Raw genomic sequence first — 13,090 nt, forward strand, 5'->3', positions numbered from 1 at the left:
CCACCACATACTCAATCGGCTTTGACTAATAACAAAACAAGTACATTTTACCATTTGCAAAATACACATCAAGTAGATTCTGAGCAATTAAGAGCAGACATATAGCTCTGAGCTATTACCCCCGCATCACGTTTATACTTATTTTCATCAGCAGTCACTGCATTTGTCAAGGTTTCTCAGCAGTAACAGGGTATTTCATAAAGCGCTGGCAGGCTCCTTAAAGGATCTGGGTCTTTTACATGAGATAATGTAAGCTAGCTTTCTACTTGCTCGGAGCAGGTCGCTTTGGGAAGCACCCAAACTCACTTCAAAATATTCCTTCCCTGTGCCAGAAACTGCTTTTGAAGTCCTCTGCCCAACCCACAGGCACTCGGGTGCCAGGATGCTCCAGAGCGGTACCCAGCAGCCCATAACAGGAAGCGTGTCAGCACTATCTGCTCAAAAAGAGGGTGGAGAAGAGACAAGGGAGTGGCGCAGACACTGATCGAGTGGAAAGTCATCTGACATGTCTTAGGTCTAGGATCAGATCATGGATGGGTCAGATGACATCCATTCAACTCTCGAGATCAAACAAGGCTTTATTCTTTCAGATTTTTGGCCCCTGCATGCAAGAGCATGTTGTAATACCATGCTTTTTAAAGTGCAATATGCAGGAAATCATATTTGAAGGGTCTGGCATGTATGGTATTTTTACGAAGTTCACTTTTCCCTTTTGCTTTTCATCTGTTTTCTACATTTTTTCCGGCATGCTTTTCCTTCTGATTTATTGTTTTATTATTCTATTTTTAAAATAAAAAATATTTCAACTTAAGAGTTTTTAATGTAATGCATATGAAAATTAGCAATGGACAAACCTCAAGCTCTTTAGAGGTCTGATCTGGCTAGGAGAAGCATCCAGAAGTTCAGAGGCTTATCCAAAGCTAATCTGAAAATTTCCAAACCTCTTCGGTCTAGACAGAGGCATAGGAACCCACTGGCTCAGGACTCCCACCACTGACTGGGCTTGCCTCTCACTCGGCTTCTCCCTCACTGATCATCCAGGACTAATTTTTAATAAGTCCTTGCTGAAGGGCACACAAGATATACAAGCATATCCTTTTCTCTAGGCAAAAACTGGGCTCTTGGGACACCATTCCACAAAACAACAAACAGATGTTTGAGTCCCATTGGAAACAGCGAGACTTAAAACATATGCCCAAGGGCTTTGCTTAGCAGAAATGCTTTGCCAAATTTAAGCTCCACGGTATGATTAAAATTCATCATCCCCCCTCATCTGCCTTCATTACGCTTCGAAGGAAACATTTAATGCCTTAACACACATTTACATATGCAATATCTATTTCATCAAATGCAGAGGAATGAATGTCCTAGCAGTGTATGCCACACATCAATTGGGCAGATACTGATAGGTAGCTTCTCCTTGACAACTTCATAAAAACCTTAGCCTACTGTCCTGGTTTCAGCAGGGACAGAGTTAATTTTCTTCCTAGTAGCTGGTACAGTGCTGTGTTTTGGATTTAGGATGAGAACAAAGTTGATAACGCACCGATGTTTTAGTTGTTGCTAGGTAGTGCTTACACTAGTCAAGGACTTTTTAGTTTCCCATGCTCTACCGACCGAGAAGGCTGGAGGTGCACAAGAAGCTGGGAGGGGGCACAGCCAAACTGGCCACAGGGACATTCCACACCATGGGACGTCATGCTCAGTACATACACTGGGGAAAGCTGGCCGGTGGGGCCGCTGCTCGGGGACTGGCTGGGCATCGGTCAGCGGGTGGTGAGCAATTGTACTGTGCATCACTTGCTTTGTGTATTATTATTATTACATTATTATTATCATTTTATTTCAATTATTAAACTGTTTTTATCTCAACCCACGAGTTTTTCTCACTTATGCTCTTCCAATTCTCTCCCCCATCCCACCGGGTGGGGGCGAGTGAGCGAGCGGCTGCGTGGTGCTTAGTTGCCGACTGAGGTTAAACCACGACACCTATCATAGAATCATTTAGGTTGGAAAAGACCTTTAAGATCATCAAGTCCTATAAACCATGATATCACCTAGAACTCACGCCATCCAATGACCAGACCCTTCATTCTACAAAACACACCACATCTCATCCTGAAATCTGATCTACCCGATACAATCACACTGGCAAGGTTCCTTCCACAAATTTTGGTGGTTCCTGATATTTTCTAAGGAAATGCAAAGTATCAAATACCAACACTTTTTCTCAGTATGACAGCTCTGCTTTTTTCCATCTTTGGTCAGCAGGACTAAATTCATGGCAGTGCAAATTACAATTTTATAGAAGTTCATCAAAATGAAGTTGATTCAAGTTCCTTGTGATTCTCAGCACATTGAAAGGAAAGCAGACTGAATAAAAACTCAATTAAGTTGATACGTGACAGCAAAGCAGACAGGACAAAGGACATGGACTGATATTGCAGAACAATGGCCCTTAATGGAGAAATTTGTTGATCTGCATACTAATCAAATAGAAGTGAAGGGCAATTGCAGGGAGAGGTCTAAGAAGATTATTTCCGTAGATAACTACAATGCTCCTCATCAATAAAAGGGACAATACCTAAGAATGCAGGGAGGCACCAACTTGAAAATTTTTTCAAGGGCCCTGGGACCCTCTCACAAACTGAGGACTGGAGAGGACGTCTTGACAGTAATAGATGACTGACACAGTAGAATCATAGAATCATTTAGGTTGGAAAAGACCTTTAAGATCATCGAGTCCGACCATTAACCTAGCAGTGCCAAGTCTGCCACTAAACCATGTCCCTAAGCACCATGTCTACACATCTTTTAAATACCTGAAGGGATGGTGACTCAACCACTTCCCTGGGCAGCCTGTTCCAACACATGACAACCCTTTCGGTGAAGAAATTTTTCCTAATTCCTTCCCCTGGCACAACTTGAGGGCATTTCCTCTTGTCCTGTCGCTTGTTACTTGTTACAGTAGGGAGGTACCACAGAGAAACCGAGAGGTAACAGAGTCTGTACGCAGGCTGAAACTGCTGTTTGTAGTAGAAATTTTATAGTGAGACCTTCACCTGGTGAGGAGGCCAGCCAGGAGGATAAGGACGAGGAAGGACTTCATCTGCAACAGGCACATACTCGCCAGATGACACAAGTCATAGCTCAAATTCCAGAATGATTATGAGGTTTTACTTAAATATTCTGTACTAGGCAACACTACTTCAAAACCCATTGAGTTTATATCGATTGATACATTAATACACCTCAGTGAGCTCAACAGCTGATGATCTTTTATAATAAGGAATCATTAGGTCTCAAATAGCATACAATTAATCTACAGGATTTAATCCAGCAGGCAGTCCCATGGCTGAATTCTGAAATGGGAGCGGATTTTTATGAGCATTAGCAACACTTCTGGTTATACATTAAAGCACTAAGACCTTTTACCACCTGGATTCAGAAGACTGACTCGCAAGGTTTTATTCAGAATTTCTAGTTACATTATGGAAGAGGAGGGGCTGAAATGAACATGTGTTTTTCTTGAGGCTTTCACATTCTTCTAAATGTTCATTTATTAACAATGCCCAGCAGTAAGTTGCCAGGCCTGTCAGACCAGCAAGACAAAAAGCTGTAAGCCTTGCTCCAATATAAGTCAGAGAAATGCCATATATTTGATCATACAAAAGCCAAACATCTCAAATCCACTTAAACAGATGATAAAATAAATAAGACTACTCCTGAATTCATTTACATCCAGTCAAATTCAGAGCAAACGGACTGGTACAACAGATTCATGAAACTTCTTTTTTTTCAGAAAAACATATAAATTAGAAGAGCAGAAGGCTGGAATCCCAATCATTACGCTCATGCTGTCACCCATAAAGCACATTTCCTCCCTGCTCATGGCCAAATTCTCTTTATCAAAGGGATTTAACTCAAGCTTTCCTGGGAAAAGAACTCAACCTCTAAAAGGTTTTTGGTTGTATTTAGGGAGCATTACCCTAAGAATTTGACATTCAATGCTAAAAAAGGAGATCCTTAGGCAGATTCAGATGTTTTGTCCACAGGAAAATAAACAGATGCTGGAAATGGCAAAACTGAATCCAATTTCATATTGCTGCTGTTTATTTTATTATTTTGTTTTATTATTGCTGTTACTTTATTATTGCTCTGATATTTTCAAAAAAAACCCAGAGTCCACTAGTCTTCCTCTTTCCTTTTTTTCCCTTCTGTCTTATAAGCCTTTTTTTCTGGCCATGACCTCTTACAAAACCTAGTCAGTATATGAGTTTTCCAAGACAGCTTCAGTACCAATGTCAAGTCGTGTTGTGAATTCTACGACACTGCTGGTTTATTCCCTCTCCCGGGAGCTATGAACTGCTTATACAGGTCTAATTGTACACTGTGGTATAACGAGGTGAGGTTTAGAAACTGCAAAGTTTTCCAGTCTCTCCATCTGCAGGTGGTGCCTGATGCCATGCACAGAATAACAAGTGTGGCTGCAGAGTTCCCAGGATCATGTCGTGATTCATTCATACTCAGACATTCTGGAAGAGAAGCATCTGAGACTGGCCAGAAGCCAAGTGGAATGACTATTTGCTGAGGTGGTTTTTTTTTTTTTTTTTTGCAAAAATATTTTAAACATTTTTCATTCTTCCAAATGTCAATTCAGCTTCCCCCCTCCTTTTTCTAAAGCTTTTCCTCTGAAGTGGATAACGACACTTATGTCTGACCCTGAAATTCCAAATGAAATGAATTATACACCCAGCGACATAAGCTTCCCAGAACAATAACTGGAAGAGCATTTGGCCTTCTTAAAAAGAGGCGATTTGGATGTCTAGGTATGTCTCGGAGCGCGTTAGACGGCCGCCCCACCAGAACTGCCTGCCATGCAGCAAAGCGCCTGCTTAATCACGCACTATCTTTCTTTTTTCACAGCTCACTTTTCAGAAATACCAGCTGCGTGAATGAGAAGGTTTCTGCTGTGAATAGCAACAACCATCAGCACTTTCCTCACAGGCAGACCGGCTGCAAGGCCAGTGGGTTGGAACCGACCCAGAGCCAGCACGAGCCACAGCCCCGTCCCACCAGCTCTGGGGCAGAGCCTTGTCACACCGACCAGGCAGAGCTGAGGCTCGCCCAAAGCTTCTGCCTGGAGCCAGCTCTACCAGCACATCCCCAGCCCCACAGGGGAAGGCAGGAACCACCCAGTTCCCAAAACTTCAGTCTGGAAAGACACACAGTCCCTGTCTAGGAGGATGGAGAAAAAGCAGCTTCACCTGTCCTCAGCCAGCTCCTCTCCCAGTTTTCGTTGTGAAACCACAAGCCCAAATACTATGAAAAATGGGGAAAAAACGTCCTCAGTATTTCCCAGGCAAACTGCTGAGATCTCTACTTCCACAGCATTCAACACTTACCTTTTACTGCAGACAAAATACAGCCACATTCAGAGCATGAGAAAACCCTGAGGTGTGCAGGAGAGCTCGCTATGGGAGCTCAGTGCAAAGCATTAAAAGCTGATGTAGGAAAGGCGAGGCGAAACGAAATGAGTGAACCCACAGGGCCCAAGAGCAAATTAATGATGAGACGATGGTACATCATTTTGAGTTGAAAAGTGTTACAGTATGAACATTAAAAGGAAATGGTATTTGGTCTTCTGCAAAGACAGTTTCTACCAAGGCACTCACAAAACACTGGCACACTTTCCCTTGACTTGGTCCAGACCTGGTTTCCATTCAGTCAGTATAATATTTTTTCTTACCTCAATAACATAGGATAAAAGTCAGAGTATATATCAGAATCAGATTCCCACAAGGGGTGAAAACTTGGTCCTGTTATATAGAGAGGAGACCCCTGTCAGGGACTGCAGACTGTACAGTCGGGGACCATACACCGTGCAATGCACTATCACACTACGAACACCAGTAACTATATTGAGTTCAGCAGGAATTTAACCATTGCTTTAGAACACTTCAAGTAACCTGGTGCTTCAGCCTTGCAGAGATGAAGCTGTGCCAGCTCACACCTGCTGAGGATCTGATCCAGGATGAGAGTTCTAGGTTGGGCCACAGACATTTTTAAGTGGCTTCGCAGTGCAATCCCTGTGTTTTAGGTCAGATCTGAACTGCAAAACAGGGATCGTGCTTCTCTGACAAAGGCCCCAGAAAAGTGCTCAAGTCTGAAAACAGTTTGCTTCACTTTGGCCAGCTGGATTTGCAGAACACTGAATTTACAGAGGCAAGGACAGGTATCAAAGTAAATTAACCACGAACACATAAAATACAACCCACAGATGTAGCCTGAGAAGGTAAAAAAGTTGTGAGGAGGTAAGAGAGTTGAGGGGTTTTGTTTTAAACAAGTGAGGAGAAAACATACCAAGAAACATTACTGCTATGAATCCTGCTTTACTCATACTCGTAACTCACTGTTCATTTGTACAACTGAAAGAGAAGGGTATTGCAAGGGAAAGGGAAAGGCCTATCTGTAGTCCTGAAAAGGTCAGTGAAAGGAAATTCTCCGACTTCACTATAATTGACAGAGCTTTGATGGACAATGTGTCGGCATTTAACCTTCCCAGTTCATCCACTATGGTCTAAGCAGAGAGCGTCGCCCCGCTTTCTTTGCACTAACTGTTATCTCAACTTCCTTTGGCTAAGCCAGGTCTCTAACCCTCTATTCCCCATAGGCCACTGATAAAACACTCCTCTGTCCCCAAAGTACATCAAATTAATTTGCTTCTCTCTTTTGGCTTTTTTGTTTCACCTACATCCCCTTCTGAGATCACGTTATTAAAAGTAAATGTAATTAAATCCACATAAAATTAAATTTCCACAGTGGCATTGAAACAAGACCAAGAATATGGGAAGGCGTGGTACAAATCCCAGTGAAGGCTGGCAGAGCCTCTAGAGAGGAGACTACAGACTCTGCTACCATCAGTCTTTGACTCCATTTTGTACTATCAGACTATCAAGCAGAAAGAATTATCATCTACAATAGAGCAGTATGATTTTAATCTTAATAGGTATAAAAACAACTATTATTATTTTAATCATGATTATACAATTTATTATTTCAACATACCTACCAGCAAAGAGCAAGGCAAGACTTTTCAAGCATTAGGGAGCAGGGAATTACGTTAGGCCACCCAACCAATGACTTCAGGGCATTGCTCATTTAGGAGGAATAATGAAAACAGACAGAAAGCATAAGTCGTCGTGTGGTAAACTAAAGCAGAATGCTCTCGATCTTCTTCTGAAGCTCATTACAATAAACAGTTACTGATTTTTGTCTAGAGCATTCGTCTCGTGACAAAGGAAGCAATGCTTACATATTTTGCTTCCAAATCAGCAAATCCAAGTCCTGCTCCCTGTGTCCATGGTGTTGCACATACAGCTTTGGGATTTTTTTTGCTGTTGGGGGGAGGAGGGGGTTGTGTGGGTTTTGGTGGGACAGGACTTCCATCTAGCCCCACCTTGCAAGATGCTTCCAGATGTCTCCCGCTCTAAGCACACTGGTGGTTCTGCCGAGGTCACTGGGATCATCTCTGCTTAAGTAAAACAACAGGACTACTCAAGTACTACTTAAACTAGGCCATGTGTTTAAGTTTCTGGCTTAATAGGGTCTCCCTGACCTTCTCCTTGGCATCACTTCTCTATCACACTTTTTCCTCACTACTTATACCCAGAGCCCCAACTAATTTCAAGAATAATTGCAAGAAATCACGTAGCTAAGTTTACTCTCAGAAGTTGCACTACTGAAGTGAATGGTAGTGTTTTTATGAGTGAAATGAGCAGGATTTGACAACTTCTAATTATTTACCTTTCTCAAACTGGAGATTTACCTTAAAAGCTGAATTTAAAAATTGCCAGAACAAAGGGACCCTCACACACAAAAGGAATAAAAACTCCCACTTTTCCACAATTTTGTGACCTAGTCCACTGCTATGAGAGCCCTGAGTGATGATTACTGCAGGTTCCCAAGCATGACTCAACTGCAAGTCCTCCCAACACCAGCAGAGAACTGACTTCTTCTGAAAACTTCCACATAATCTACAAAACATATTGCTACTTAGTCCAGCATCCACAGCTCTACTTACATCCATTTGCTATTGACCTTGAATTTATTTATTTATTTGGGTTGACAATAAAAATAGTTCAATATGTTTAACATCAATTGAGCTTTCAGTATTTCGAAGGCCATGCCAGCCCACTGATCCATCCTCTAACTTTTGCAGTGGTAATCCTCTGACATATAACATGAAAATCACTGTTGAAAATCATTGTTCAATCCAGTTGGCGGCCGGTCACAAGCGGTGTTCCCCAGGGCTCAGTACTGGGGCCGGTCTTGTTTAATATCTTTATCGATGATCTGGATGAGGGGATCGAGTGCACCCTCAGTAAGTTTGCAGACGACACCAAGTTGGGCGGGAGCGTTGATCTGCTCGAGGGTAGGAAGGCTCTGCAGAGGGACCCGGACAGGCTGGATCAATGGGTCCAGACCAATTGTATGAGGTTCAACAAGGCCAAGTGCCGGGTCCTGCACTTCGGCCACAACAACCCCGTGCAGCGCTACAGGCTTGGGGAAGAGTGGCTGGAAAGCTGCCTGTCGGAAAAGGACCTGGGGGTTCTGGTTGACAGCCGGCTGAACATGAGCCGGCAGTGTGCCCAGGCGGCCAAGAAGGCCAATGGCATCCTGGCCTGTATCAGAAATAGTGTGGCCAGCAGGAGTAGGGAAGTGATCGTGCCCCTGTACTCGGCACTGGTGAGGCCGCACCTCGAATACTGTGTTCAGTTTTGGGCCCCTCACTACAAGAAGGACGTTGAGGTGCTGGAGCGTGTCCAGAGAAGGGCAACGAGGCTGGTGAGGGGTCTGGAGAACAAGTCTGCTGAGGATTGTCTGAGGGAACTGGGGTTGTTTAGCCTGGAGAAGAGGAGGCTGAGGGGAGACCTCATCGCTCTCTACAACTCCCTGAAAGGAGGTTGTAGCGAGGTGGGGGTCGGTCTCTTCTCCCAAGTAACAAGCGATGGGACGAGAGGAAACGGCCTCAAGTTGCGCCAGGGGAGGTTTAGATTGGACGTGAGGAAAAATGTCTTTACTGAAAGAGTGGTTAAACATTGGAACAGGCTGCCCAGGGAAGTGGTGGAGTCCCCATCCCTGGAGGTATTTAAAAGACGAGTAGATGAGGCACTTAGGGACATGGTTTAGTGGGCATGGTGGTGTTGGGCTGACGGTTGGACTCGATCTTAGAGGTCTTTTCCAACCTCAATGATTCTATGATTCTATGAGTATCTCTCACCCTTGGGTCCTTCCCCGATACAAATATTAAGGTGACATGTGCAGTAGAAGAACTAGTTTGGAATGGAATAGCGCTATAAACTTAAGCTATGTACAAGGCAGTGTGTTGCTTCACCCCAGCAGCAGCTCAAAAAGCAGAATAATCACACGTCACGTTTTTCTCACTTCCTTCCACTTTGCTCTGGGCATACAGTAAGCTTCTCCAGTCCTCTGTACCTGTCAGGCTACTGACCTCGCAATGCCCGTCACTGAACTGCAAGTGTGGAACATGGGTCTCCACTTCTAGCTCTTCCCTCATCCCACTTGTGAAATAATTGGTTTGTGAAGTACAATTCCCAGTCACAAATGAAATTTAAAAAGTCAAGGCCCAGAACAACATTGGTACTTTCTCCGATTCCCAACTCACAGTTCCTTAAAGGCTATGACAAGCTAACTCCCACTACAGCACTGCTTACAGCTGTACCTCCCCAGGAAGCCCACTCCACAGCTACCACTCAAGCTAGATTCCTACTGAAACAGTCCTAACTGGCATCAAACAGAAAAACTGCTCATTTTACACAGGGCTGGTAGGAGTTTACGTGGATTTGGCAGTGGGGCCAAACATTTTGCAAAGAGTTCAGATTCACTCAAATGTGTAGCACATCTTAAAGCTCATTACTATCCAAGAAAGGCCACCCAACCCTGGGAGGACTGCCATGAAAAACAGGTGAATCCAGCTAAAAGTATGGAATCTTCTCAAAGAAATATTCAACTTCAATATTCAACTTCAGTTAAGTGTCAAGCATCTATTAACCTATTATTTTTTCACTTAATATTCCATATAAACCAACCCACTTTCCAACAAGCTCCAATAGCCCATCATTTAACACCCCACACACCTGCAGTATGTTGTTATTCCACTAGATGCCTCTGTGTGTTACACAGAATTACAGATAGGAAGATGTTCTTGTACAAAGATGATTAATGTGAGGCTGCTGTATGGAAACCCATCTACGGCGCTTTAGTAAACAGGGTTTTTGTTTAATACCATAAGCAAAAGCACAAATCCACATTTCAAGCACGTGTTCCCACCGGTGCCAGTGTGTGAGCTCTCCTGCAGCTGATACACCCCTAATCCTCCAGCAATAGATCAAGAAGGGGAGGTGAACTCAGGTACCCAGTGCCGTAAGGGTCTTTTAACTTATTTTAGAGAAGTCCTGTAGCTGGGGAGGCCTTCTTTCATTTCTCTGTTGAATCCCTAGCTTTACATGAAGTACAGCTTTTCAAACTGCCAATACCTTGGTGAGGATAAGCCTTAGCAGTTTTGTTGCTGACAGTTTATATATAAGAGAAGAATTGTTGTATGGATATTATATTGATTGCTACTGGGCCTCCTCGCTCTTATTCCAAAGGGCACCATGCATTGTTTAAATATAATTTGATTTTAATAAAGCAAAACTTATCCCACAGTCTATACCTTGCTGTTACATTAGATTCAACTGCCTGAAGTGGATCCATGCACCAGGAGAACACGATCCAGGAGACTATTTCAAATTAAGGGTGTATCAATTCAAAAAGCATTCTCATTAACCACATCAGTGAAGCTCTGCTGTTTCTGCTGTCTTCCATGGGACTAATCCAATACAGTTCCTGGAAAACTGGACCAGACTCCTGCAACGGTGAACTGCTGCATAGCTCAGTTTCTAACTATGGCACTTCCATCAAAAGTGTGGAATTACTGCCCATACAAACTGCCTCAAAATTAACAAATCCCAGAAAAGAGCTGAACGTCAGGCTATAAGGTGTTTTGAAGAACTGAGAGCCCCAATTAAGTATCATGGGCTTAGAGTTAAGGGACAGGTATTCAAAACATTTCACGGCTCTGTATACTGAGGCCTTTTGAGAATACCCTGGCAAACACGTCGCAGTAAGAGCTGTAGGCTCCAAGAGAGTTCTGAATACTTACAATATGATTTCACCTTTTTTTGCAGATCTCCAGGGCTGTACCTTTCAGATCAGAATTGCTATTTCTGTGCACAGTTTTAGGGCTTGTGCCTTTTCCTTGGAAGTTAGTTCTTCCATATCCACTGCAAAAATATTAAAACTGACAGAAAAGCCATTTGCCTAGAGAAAACCAGTGAGATTAGATGAATTAACAACACTAGGGACATACACAACCATAACAGGTACCAAATACCCTCATACAATCTGTCCATTGTCTTTAAAAGCTAAACTGGTATCTGTATTGATTTATCCCAGATGGAAAAAACCCCACAGTAATCTACATCTGGTAGAAGTATGTTCAACCAAATATTAATGAGGAAGAGTTTTTCCTCTGACTAGTGTGCACAATGAACGTGTAATTATAAGCAAGGAAATATGGTACATCCAAGAGAACATATGTTCGACTTGTGATGAATTGTCTGTGACACTAATCCCTGAATACAGCAATCAGACTATTGACTAATTATTGTAATACAACAGAAAAGGAAACAAGGAGAACCTATCTGGTAAAGTGAAATCATAGGCTTTTCACATAATCTTGCAATTTGCTACCTTCTCATATTCTCCCCACTTACTTGCCAAGACAAATCAGTTAAAATCAACGGAACTGGAGTAGTGCAGCAGAGATCTAGTGTGTTCTTCCTAAACGGGAAATTCATCGAATCTTTTGGGGTTTTTTATATATACTGACTCTTGAGAACTATGAAGTGGATTCTTTCCAAACTGGAACTCATTCCTGCATGTCTGAAGTCTAATCCAGCTTCCCAGAAAGGTGCAGGCTATGTGATCGTTATCCATAAAGACAAGACAGAAGCGTAGCACAATGTCACATGTAAAAAAATCCGCATCAAATGCACACAAAATTTGAGGTTTGGGGGAATGATTTTAACCCATCCTTTTCTGCTGTATCTTGGTATTTTAAGTTCAAATCCTCTTTGATTTAGTATGCCTCTCAAACACTTCACAGCAGATCCTCAGCCCTCTGCCTTTTCTACCCAAGCTGTTGGAACATATGATGTTATTCTGATCTGTATCAGTCAATTCCTCTCCAGCCTTGCATCACAGCTACACACAGCTATTTTTCACAAGCCCCTCAAATTGTTTCAGGAAACTTAAAAAAAGGCAAATGGCAATACATTTGGAGGAGTCCTTAAGGTACTCCCCTCCACAAGGTGAAACATCTGTAATTATCATCAAAACCCATTTGGATATTCATGGTAATGTGAGGGAAAAACAAGTCTCCTACCTGCAAAACCTACGTCCCCAGTTTGATGTATCTTCCTGCACTGCTGCTACTAGCTGGACAGCTGATGCTGAATTTGGTAGCAGTCTGATCTCTACACTTTTACTACCAGTAGGCTTCCTTATTAATGTTTCCTAGCAAATAATTCTGCTTGACCAGAGATTTCAGCAATCAAAGTGACTCTTGCAACCTGTGACTTCCACGTATTTTATTTCCTGGATGAACCCACTTGGTTTCTAAGAGAAACAGAAATAGACTATTTATAACCATGTTAACTTCAATTGACAGTTTATAATTTTCTTAGCTATACTAACTACTTCACAGTATTTCAATACTTCATTGAGAATGAATGATCCATGCTATGCCTCAATCATGGCAAATACGACCTCTAAACAAGTCAAGTAACGTGAAAGAAAGCGTCCCGGGTGCGTTTCCACCCCTGATTTGCAATGCAGTCTCAGGCACAGGTAAACAGCTCTGAGCACGGACCCCAGAAGCCCATTTGAACTCTCCTTGAAATCAGGGACAGTTTCTGATGCTCACCCAGCCTGAAAACTGGTCCATCCAGTGAGCTACACATGA

Source organism: Aptenodytes patagonicus, chromosome 12 (assembly GCF_965638725.1).
Source record: "Aptenodytes patagonicus chromosome 12, bAptPat1.pri.cur, whole genome shotgun sequence".
Lineage (NCBI taxonomy): Eukaryota > Metazoa > Chordata > Aves > Sphenisciformes > Spheniscidae > Aptenodytes > Aptenodytes patagonicus.